This window comes from Brachionichthys hirsutus, chromosome 2 (genome assembly GCF_040956055.1).
Source record: "Brachionichthys hirsutus isolate HB-005 chromosome 2, CSIRO-AGI_Bhir_v1, whole genome shotgun sequence".
Classification (NCBI taxonomy): domain Eukaryota; kingdom Metazoa; phylum Chordata; class Actinopteri; order Lophiiformes; family Brachionichthyidae; genus Brachionichthys; species Brachionichthys hirsutus.
In genome coordinates, this window is record NC_090898.1 from 7,292,184 (window position 1) to 7,300,969 (window position 8,786).

The following is an 8,786-nucleotide window of genomic DNA, read 5'->3' on the forward strand; positions in this document are numbered from 1 at the left end:
TTCAAGGCTTTGTGGGAATACAATGCTGAGATTCACTGAAATGCCTAAGTGGATGTGCAGAAGGTTAGTAAGAAGTCGAGTACAAGGGTGCGCTACAGAGCGTGTGATTCTGTAGATGACAATGTGCAATAGGAACACAAGCGTGTTTAGGCCATAAGTGAGCGATGATCTGCCGCGTGTTTGAGCGGAAGCCATTCATCACCCTCATCACTGACTCCGGGGTCCTGCCGTTACATGTTTCCCATTAGTTGCACTTTTAAAGGCCGTCTTTCTTGACCAAACTCGGTTTTGCTGTGGTACTGCCGGCCTGCCACTCTCAAATGAACGCTTTCTTCTTAAAGCATCACCCAGTGGAGCTGTCCGTGGGGCTGACCACCGCAGCATCAAACAGTGGCAGGGGAGAAATTGAATATATGAATGTAATGTAGAGTGTTGTTTTAATGGTGCAAATGAAAAGCAAAGTCTAATTCAAGTCTGGAAAACCTCTGAATAGCATAAAAAAATAATAATAATAAATTTGCATTGTGGATTGTTAATAGAATGAAATGCATTTTTATGTTATTTTACTTAAAGCCGTGACATTCTTTTAATACATTTTAACCAGAAGACAAGGTGTGGCATGTCGTGTCTGACTTGACCTGCTCAGTAATCTCAGAAGCTGTTAGCTCTAAAAGCTAAAAGCTTCTGTTTCTGCTTAGTTCATCAAAGATTTTTGTGCCAAGCTTGCAGCCTTCCATTGACGGAAAGAATGTCGCATGTTCTTATATTTACTGTACGTCAGAAATACAAAACCAGCAATCACATTGAGTTAAAGGGGCCAATATTAATATTTACAGAAACAATAGATTGTGGTGGACGCTGTGGAACCAGTTGCGCTCCAGAGCGTGTCTCCGGAGTCGTGCCTTTCAATGAAGAGCAAGGAAAGTAAGGGAGCAAATGACGCCCTGAAGGCTGTGACACGCCAACAACCCAGTGTCTGAGAAAATGAGCTGCTGTTGACACAAAACTCACTAACCCCTTCCTCTAATAATTGCTGTTTTTTGGGGCAGGCGGGTGTGGAGGGCAGGCAGCTCTGGGCCTATCCTACTTGCTATGTTTATCTGCCTCTGGCCTTTTATCTGATAGTCTTTGATTATGATATAAGTGGAGCTGCTGGCGGTTTACAGCTGCCTGATTGGGTTGCCGGGCAGGCCCACAGCAAATGTTGTTACAGGCAATTATGTCATTAGGAATTCAGTATCAAACTTGTATACTGTAGATTGGTATGTTTGAGTTAGAACACATGCGTGGCAGTAATTACTGCATTTTGTGGGTGGTTCTGTTGTGTGTGATTACACACTCCATTCACTGCTGGCTACTGGGAGTTTTTTTTCTTATGAAGGAGAAGATTATCGGGGATTAGTTGGATAAAGGCACCGAGGCTATTTCTTCAAAAATTGTGTTTCCAGACTCAAGACCTCTCATGGAGATTAATCAAGTGTGTCAAATCCTTATATCTAGAGAATTGCATATAGAAAAAGCAACCAATGTTAATGCAGTAGTTTTTTTTATTTGTATTTTATTTCCTTGAGTAAAGATACCTGCAGTAAAAACTGCAACTCCTATTTTTGTTTCTTAGATCAAATGTTTGGTCTCGCTGATTGATACGGAAATGAAGCGTCTAGATCAGGGGTCTCAAACTCAAATTACCTGGGGGCCACAGGAGGCAAAGTCTGGGTGAGGTCGGGCTACAGCAAATATTCCACACAAAAAGAAAGATGAATGCGGCTTAACCTCTCGCCCATAACAAGCATTGGGCGTTTTGAAACACTACATTCACAGATAAGATAAACATAAATAAAAACCACTGTTAGAGGTGAAAGCGCTGTAAAAGGTGAAGCACTTCAGTGTGTCAAATTTCTTTACAGATCCTATTGAGGAAAGCAGGCAAAGCTACTTGGCTCCCTGTGTGTGTGTGTGTGTGCAGGACAGGGCTGACAGTAATACAAAACGTATCAGGCACACCCACTCACTCAGATCACATCCTTAAGACGGCTTCTTTCACTAATCCATCCTAATATGAATTATATTATGCCACTGCCATTACCCCCAGCACTCTGAGGCCACACAGGCCGAAACCTATAGTTATATATCTGCAAACAAACACAGAATCAGAATCAGAATACTTTCATTGATCAGAGCACTGCTCTTTGAGTGTAGCTTTTTATCTAGGTTTTATATGAATGCCATTTAATATTTGGAGTACACCTTTCATTGCACAGCTGCAGAGGATTTATTTTTGTTCATTATAGGAAAGTGTTGCTTAGCTGCACTTACTGAAAACCTTCCAAGTGCGAGAAAACAAAGACCTGCCAACCTGTCAATAAGCCTTAACCAACGCTTCAGGAAAAAGCAAATATTGTCATAAAAATAATAATATCCACTGCAGAAAATGTAAGCATCAGCATTGTCTATTCAGTACTAAAGTCTGTGATACAACAAAAATGAGGATAGTACTCTGAGAAGTGTTTAGTTTTTTGTTCAATTAAAAAAAATGCCTGACATACCTGCCTTCCCTCAGTCAGAGCCAGGACAAGACTCAGATTGTGTGGGAGACAGGGAGAGAGAGAGACTCTGAGTACAGAACAAGAATTCCAATTTTAAAACCATTAATTACCAAAAGGCTGCTTTGAATTTGGTTGAATCCAACTTTATTAGCATTCTGCCTGCCTTTATGCAACGAGGCTGAGCTGGCCTTGTGTCCTCTCCTCGGCTGCAGCTGTGGCAGAAAAGGGCACAAAGAAGAGCTGAATTTGTAGTGCAGATGGATTTAGGTTTTGGTCACAAGCAATTATTTTGGCAGTTGTGTTTTCTTTTTCTTTTGCAATATGTTTTCTCCATGTTCTTTTCTCTTTTGCAGAATTTATTGTTGTATTTGAAGTGTCTTTCATTATGACGTGAAAATCCGACAGCAACACAATAAATGTTGAATATGTCAACAACTGGGATCTGGAAGTTTGTAGACGCATTCATTGTTCCTGGACAAGGATTAGTTTTAATGAATTCGGTAATAACTTGTCTTCCTCTGTAACCACAAGGAATCAGACATTTTTTGATTACGATTGACATTTTCAACAGCTATTGCTAATCCTCTCATCTTTCTCCAACAGCAGGTCAAATCTCCAATGCCTTCAGTATTTAAGTTCGTGACATCTCGGGACTGATGGGAGTTTCTTTTGAAAACTAATTAAATTTCAACCAGCCTCCGATTTATTTTGATTAGAGTGAATCAGAATTTTTTTTAAATACTAAAATGTTCAGCCAATGGTGGTGAACATGGTAGACACCGCACCTGCTTAACATTGGCTTGTTAGCATTGTCGTTGTTAACGTGCTAGAATTCACATTCTGAGCACATTTATTTTTACTAAAAAACTAAATCAGATAACAAGTGTGAAAAGTATTTTCCACACGATAACACACACACACACACACAGAGAGTGAGGGGGGGCAGAACTCTCACTTCATTTACTTCCATACTCCATATGTCACTCCAGAGTCGGCATTTGACAAATGAGTGCTGGAGCTCTGGGTGCAGGAGAAATGGAAACAAGTTGATATTGGTAATTTGCATGCATGGCACACAATGCAATCAACACACATTGTAATAATATGAAATGGTTGAAAATCAGTATAACATCCTTTTAAATCGCCCTAAACATACAATGGGACAGCTGTGCTTGTTGTTAGATGAACTCTCATGAGTTTTTGTTGACTTTCTAGCAGGAGATCGGCGACGTCCATAAAAGACAGGACATAATTGTCGGCGTCTGATTCCATAGGAATTACTTTCACATTGCTAATGGGGCACCTGGAAGCGTTTGGAGGCCCTTTTTGAGTTGCCCTGTGCTCGGTAGGCTGCAACGAATGCAGCAGGGAGCCGTTTGTGGTTCTGACCACCGCAGCATCACACAGTGGAGGGAGCCGTTTGTGGTTCTGACCACCGCAGCATCACACAGTGGAGGGAGCTGTCCGTGGTTCTGACCACCGCAGCATCGCACAGTGGAGGGAGCTGTCCGTGGTGCTGACCACCGCAGCATCACACAGTGGAGGGAGCCGTTTGTGGTGCTGCAGAATTGGACCGAATACTGAGAAAGTTGTTCACAGCGGTCTCTGAAAACTCACTTTGTACACATGACATGAATTCATTATAATACAATAATTTCTCACTATGAAATCAGCACCCACACTGTGACAGCGCCGCCCACGGGTGCGCTACTGCTTTAAGGTCAAATCTGTTAACAGTTGAGACTTCCCAGCATGGACGCATGGCGACCTTAAGAAATTTGCTTCACTTACTCTGGTTCTTCTCACCCTTAAAAGGGGTCGGTTCAAGAGGATGTGCGGTGGGGCGCGGTGTAAACTAAACACACCTGACGTGGAGCGGTTTGTTCAGGAGAAGGTCGAGGATGGGGCAGGCCAGCAGTTCAGTAAACTAAGAGAGCAGCAGCTGACAACATGCAGGGATTTCCTACAAAACTGAAACTGAGATAAAAGATGGTGAATTTTTGACAGGAGGATTTTGAGGGTTATTTTTCCTTTCATGGTGTGTAATTATCTACAGAATGCATGAGCTATTAATTAAAAATTGCATTTGGGGTAGGGGAACGCTGTTCTCCTAACCCTCTGCCATTTCAATTTCAACCTTAAATCAAAAACAACAATTCTCTCTCTCTCTCTCTCTCTCTCTCTCTCTCTCTCTACGTGTGTGCATGCTAGAGCGAGTGAGTGCATATGTGCTTGTGTGTGTGAGCTCAAATCTTATTAATAGATGATAACCCGACTGGTCAGAGTGAGGCTAATGCACTTGTTTTCCCATCCCTCTTTGTCTTCTCTCTCTGAGTCCATCTATGCTTTTGGCTTTGGAGAGCAGTGAAGACCGAAATGGGAGTTGGGGATAGGGTTGATGTGAGGATCTTGTGTCTGTGTGTACGTGTGCGGGTGCTGTGTGCTTGTGTGTGTGTGTGTGTGTGTGTGTGTGGGTGGGTGTGTGCAGGGTAAGCCTCGGGGTAAGCTTTTAGAGGTCTGAGCGGAAGGGTGTGAGTGAAGAGGAGAGGACAGATTTGAGCAGTTATCTTTCCCAGCAGACCTCCTGTCCTGTCCTGCCCGCCCACAAATACACATATATTTAGATAGACACACACTCGCCATTCCCAACTGTAATCATGTTTAGCATGGACGACTTTCCCCACATGGATACATGGCCTGTGTGGACATTGGCTGCTCAGTATTTGTTGTGCAGCAGCAGCAACATCTCTCCACTGTTACCCCTATTGCTCACCAGAAACAAGCCCCGAGCTGCAAGTAGGCAACACATTGCCCGGGATTGTGGGGTTGATGCTATTTTTTTTTTTTACCGTCGGACTGATTATGGGGTGTGCTGACAGAACCCCCCCCTCCTCCCGCCTCCCTCACAGATATTTTAATTAGATTGTTGTGCGATTCTTTCTATCTCAACTGTTTCACAAATGAATACATGTTAGAGAGATAGATTTAAAAGGGTAGATAAATTGGATCTGAATACGATTTGCAAGAAAAGGTGCTCCCAAGGAGTCAGCAACTGTGTGTGTGTGTGTGTGTGTAGGTGTGAGTGTGTGAGCTTTGCAGTCAGGGTGAAAATCAATGCAGACAATATAGTGGCAATTACCACACCAGCCTGCAAGTGAACCTGGTGGAACAAACTAACTAATACATGAATAAATAAGCACAGTGAAATGGAGATGTGCGTGTGTGTGTGTGTGTGTGTGGTTGAAAGTTTGTTTGTTAATGTGTGGCCAATGCTGTGTTTCTTTAATGAGCTCGGTTTACACACTTCGTTAATTGGCTGGCACTGCAAAGACCTGCAGTTGAGTTCACACACACACACACACACACACACACGCACACGCATGCACGCACACACACTCACACACACACACACACACACACAGTACGAAGCCAGCTTCTCTCCTATTTCAACAGACCACCTTTCTTCTTTCTCGCAGCCCAGGTCTACCACAAAGTGTCTGGTATTGTCTGCGCATTAGATGCTGCTTCTGTGTGTGTGTACGTCCTTCTTTTGGACGCCTGGCAGTGTGTCTGTGTGAGTCTGTTTGGAAAAGCAGTAAAAGATTGATTTAGAGTTTGCTGTTACGAACCAACTGCCAAGTGCTGCATCACTAACTCTCCGTGTTCAGAGGACTGAAGCTCTTCAAGGTCCTCACCTGCTACCCATTCCTCTGTGTCTGCTTCTCCTCTGCCTCTCGGCTTCTTTTCTCATCTGGCACTCATATTAATCTGCCTTCTCCATTTCTCTGCCTCTGCCCTTCCGTTTTAAAGTGGGGGATGAGTGGCGCATGAATAAAAGCTCTTTATTTGCTTAATGTTGAAACATACAGATGCGGTTTTGTTGGTAATACAAGTAGGAACTTGATGTCTGGCTCTTAACGTCCTCCTCTCAATGCGACTAAAAATAAGCTGCCAGTTGACTTTTTTTTCCAATCATTGCACTTAATCACGGTGATTTGCAGACTCAATATTAGTCACACAAAAGAGGGAATAGTGAAAGTAGAAATGAAATGGGAGCAGACAGTTTTTCGCTTAACGACTATTTCTGCATATCCTTTTTTCCCCCTGATAATGTGCTGAAACTGATTCCTCCGAACTTTGGCACACACCCAGCTTGGTTATACAATCTATTGCAGCCATTTTTATTATTCTGCAAAATTCAGAAAATATTTTATTTTCTTCAGCTTTACTTTAGAGCTAAGCAATAAATAGTTGACCTCTTTCCACATTCGGAGACATAAAACAATTCTGCAGTGCATATTTACAACAGAAAAGTGGACAGCCAAGCCACAGTGTTAAGGCCTCATCCAACAGATGACAGATTTAACGCAAGCCAAATGCTGAGTGGGGGGGGGGTTCTAAGAATTGAAAAAGCTTTACTGCAAACTGGGAATCAAAGACCCAAGAGCAAATCCTCCCCAGAGGCAAAAATTCAAGTACTCACATCCATTTATCAGTAATATAGCCAGCGGGGTACCCGTGACTCTAGCTGTAGACAGCAGGGGGGGGGGTCCTTAGACCGTGTGTGCAAGCATTTTTCTTTAAGAGATGGAGGTTTAAAAATAAGCTGTGCTGTCTATATTGATTTTATTTATTTACTACATCCATCCATCCAAAAACATGACAGTAGGGGTTGCCAGATGGGTGGGTTGCATGCCAGTAGAGCCAGGTGGTGGGAGTCTGTTGGAGATTAATCTGCTTGGTGACCGGCTACCCGGCTCACTCTGGCGCTGACTGGCGTGGCACCCCTGGTTGATTGACCCGTGCATCAGTTGTCGTGGGGACGGGTGGCAGGTCAGAGCATGGCCTCATCTCCCTTCTGCCGGCTGTGGAAAGCCGTTGCTGCAGGAGGTCATTTCATGATGCCACATCAAAGCAACCTTCAGACGTACAGCTGTCCTATTTCTAGATAGGAAGATAACTGACATTTCAGAATATTTCTGACTTATTACTTCTAACCACGAGATTGTATTTTTTTGCAAGTGTTGGTCTGCCCATCTTTCTGACGTTTAGTAGAATTACTGAATAACTTCTCAATGTATTTGGATGAAACAGTAGGGTCATGCAGGGAGAAAGAACCCGTTTCATATTTGCATGATCAAGATTAATGGGTGGGGACAAAACATTTTTTTTCCTCATTTGAAAATGTAAATTAAAAGCAAACAACTCTTTAACTGCCACAATCATACACATGCAAACACAAAATTGCTGCAATGAATATACATTTTGCAAATGTTTTTGGCCCAAAGTTGCTATACAGCTCAGCAGTTAATGCTCACTGCCCAGTTTGCCACCACCCCCCCCCCCCCCCCCCCACCACATGTTGTGTCAGTATAGCTACTGTCAGGCCGACATTGCTTGTGGGACGTGGTGGTGGTTGATCTCTACATTTCTTGTTTTTCTCCTCAAAGAGACCAACAGATTGTTTCTAAATGGGAAAAGGTTAGGGTGCATGATTGTTCTTGCATGAATATTCAAAGCTTCTGCTAACATAGTCTCATGGCCACAAACCATACTGAGAAAAATAAAATGAAATCTGAATGAATGATCTTGAAAGGAAAGAGCGAGGAGCCTCCTTTTCTTGGCAGCTAACAGGTTTTTATTCAATGACTCTCCTTTCATCCCGGTGCTCCATGGCTTCCCCTTTTCCTTCTTGCTTTCTCTGCTTTCGTGTGCAGAATCAAATCTCTGCAAACGATTGGGGAGCTTCAGACCTTTTCCTGCTCTGGTCTGGATGTGTTAAAGGTCAGATATGAGAGGATCCCATACATCGGTCTCAGATGTCAAAGCTGCCTGGATTAAGAGGCGAGGAGACGATGGCTGCCAGGAAATCACTTGTGCTCCAGCCTGTCAGTAACACTCTGCATCTCTGTTTGTCTGTGTGTGTGTGTGTGTGTGTGTGTTTTAATGTGTTTGTTAATGTGTGTGTGTGTGTCAGTGAGAGAGAGCAGGTATCTGCATGTGTGTTTGAAATATCAATATCCCACTGATCCTCTTATCCCTGCTGTGTGTGTTTCTGCACAGCACTGATTGCCAGTTTATGATGCATGCGTGTGTTTGAATGATTCAGTGCGTGCGTATGTGTGCGAGTGCACATGCTGATTTATTTTGGTGCAGGTGTATGTGACGGTCAGGTGCATTTCTGAGTCTTTGGAGTGCAGTGAGCGATTTCGTTGTTGACAAGGCTGATGCTGTTTATTT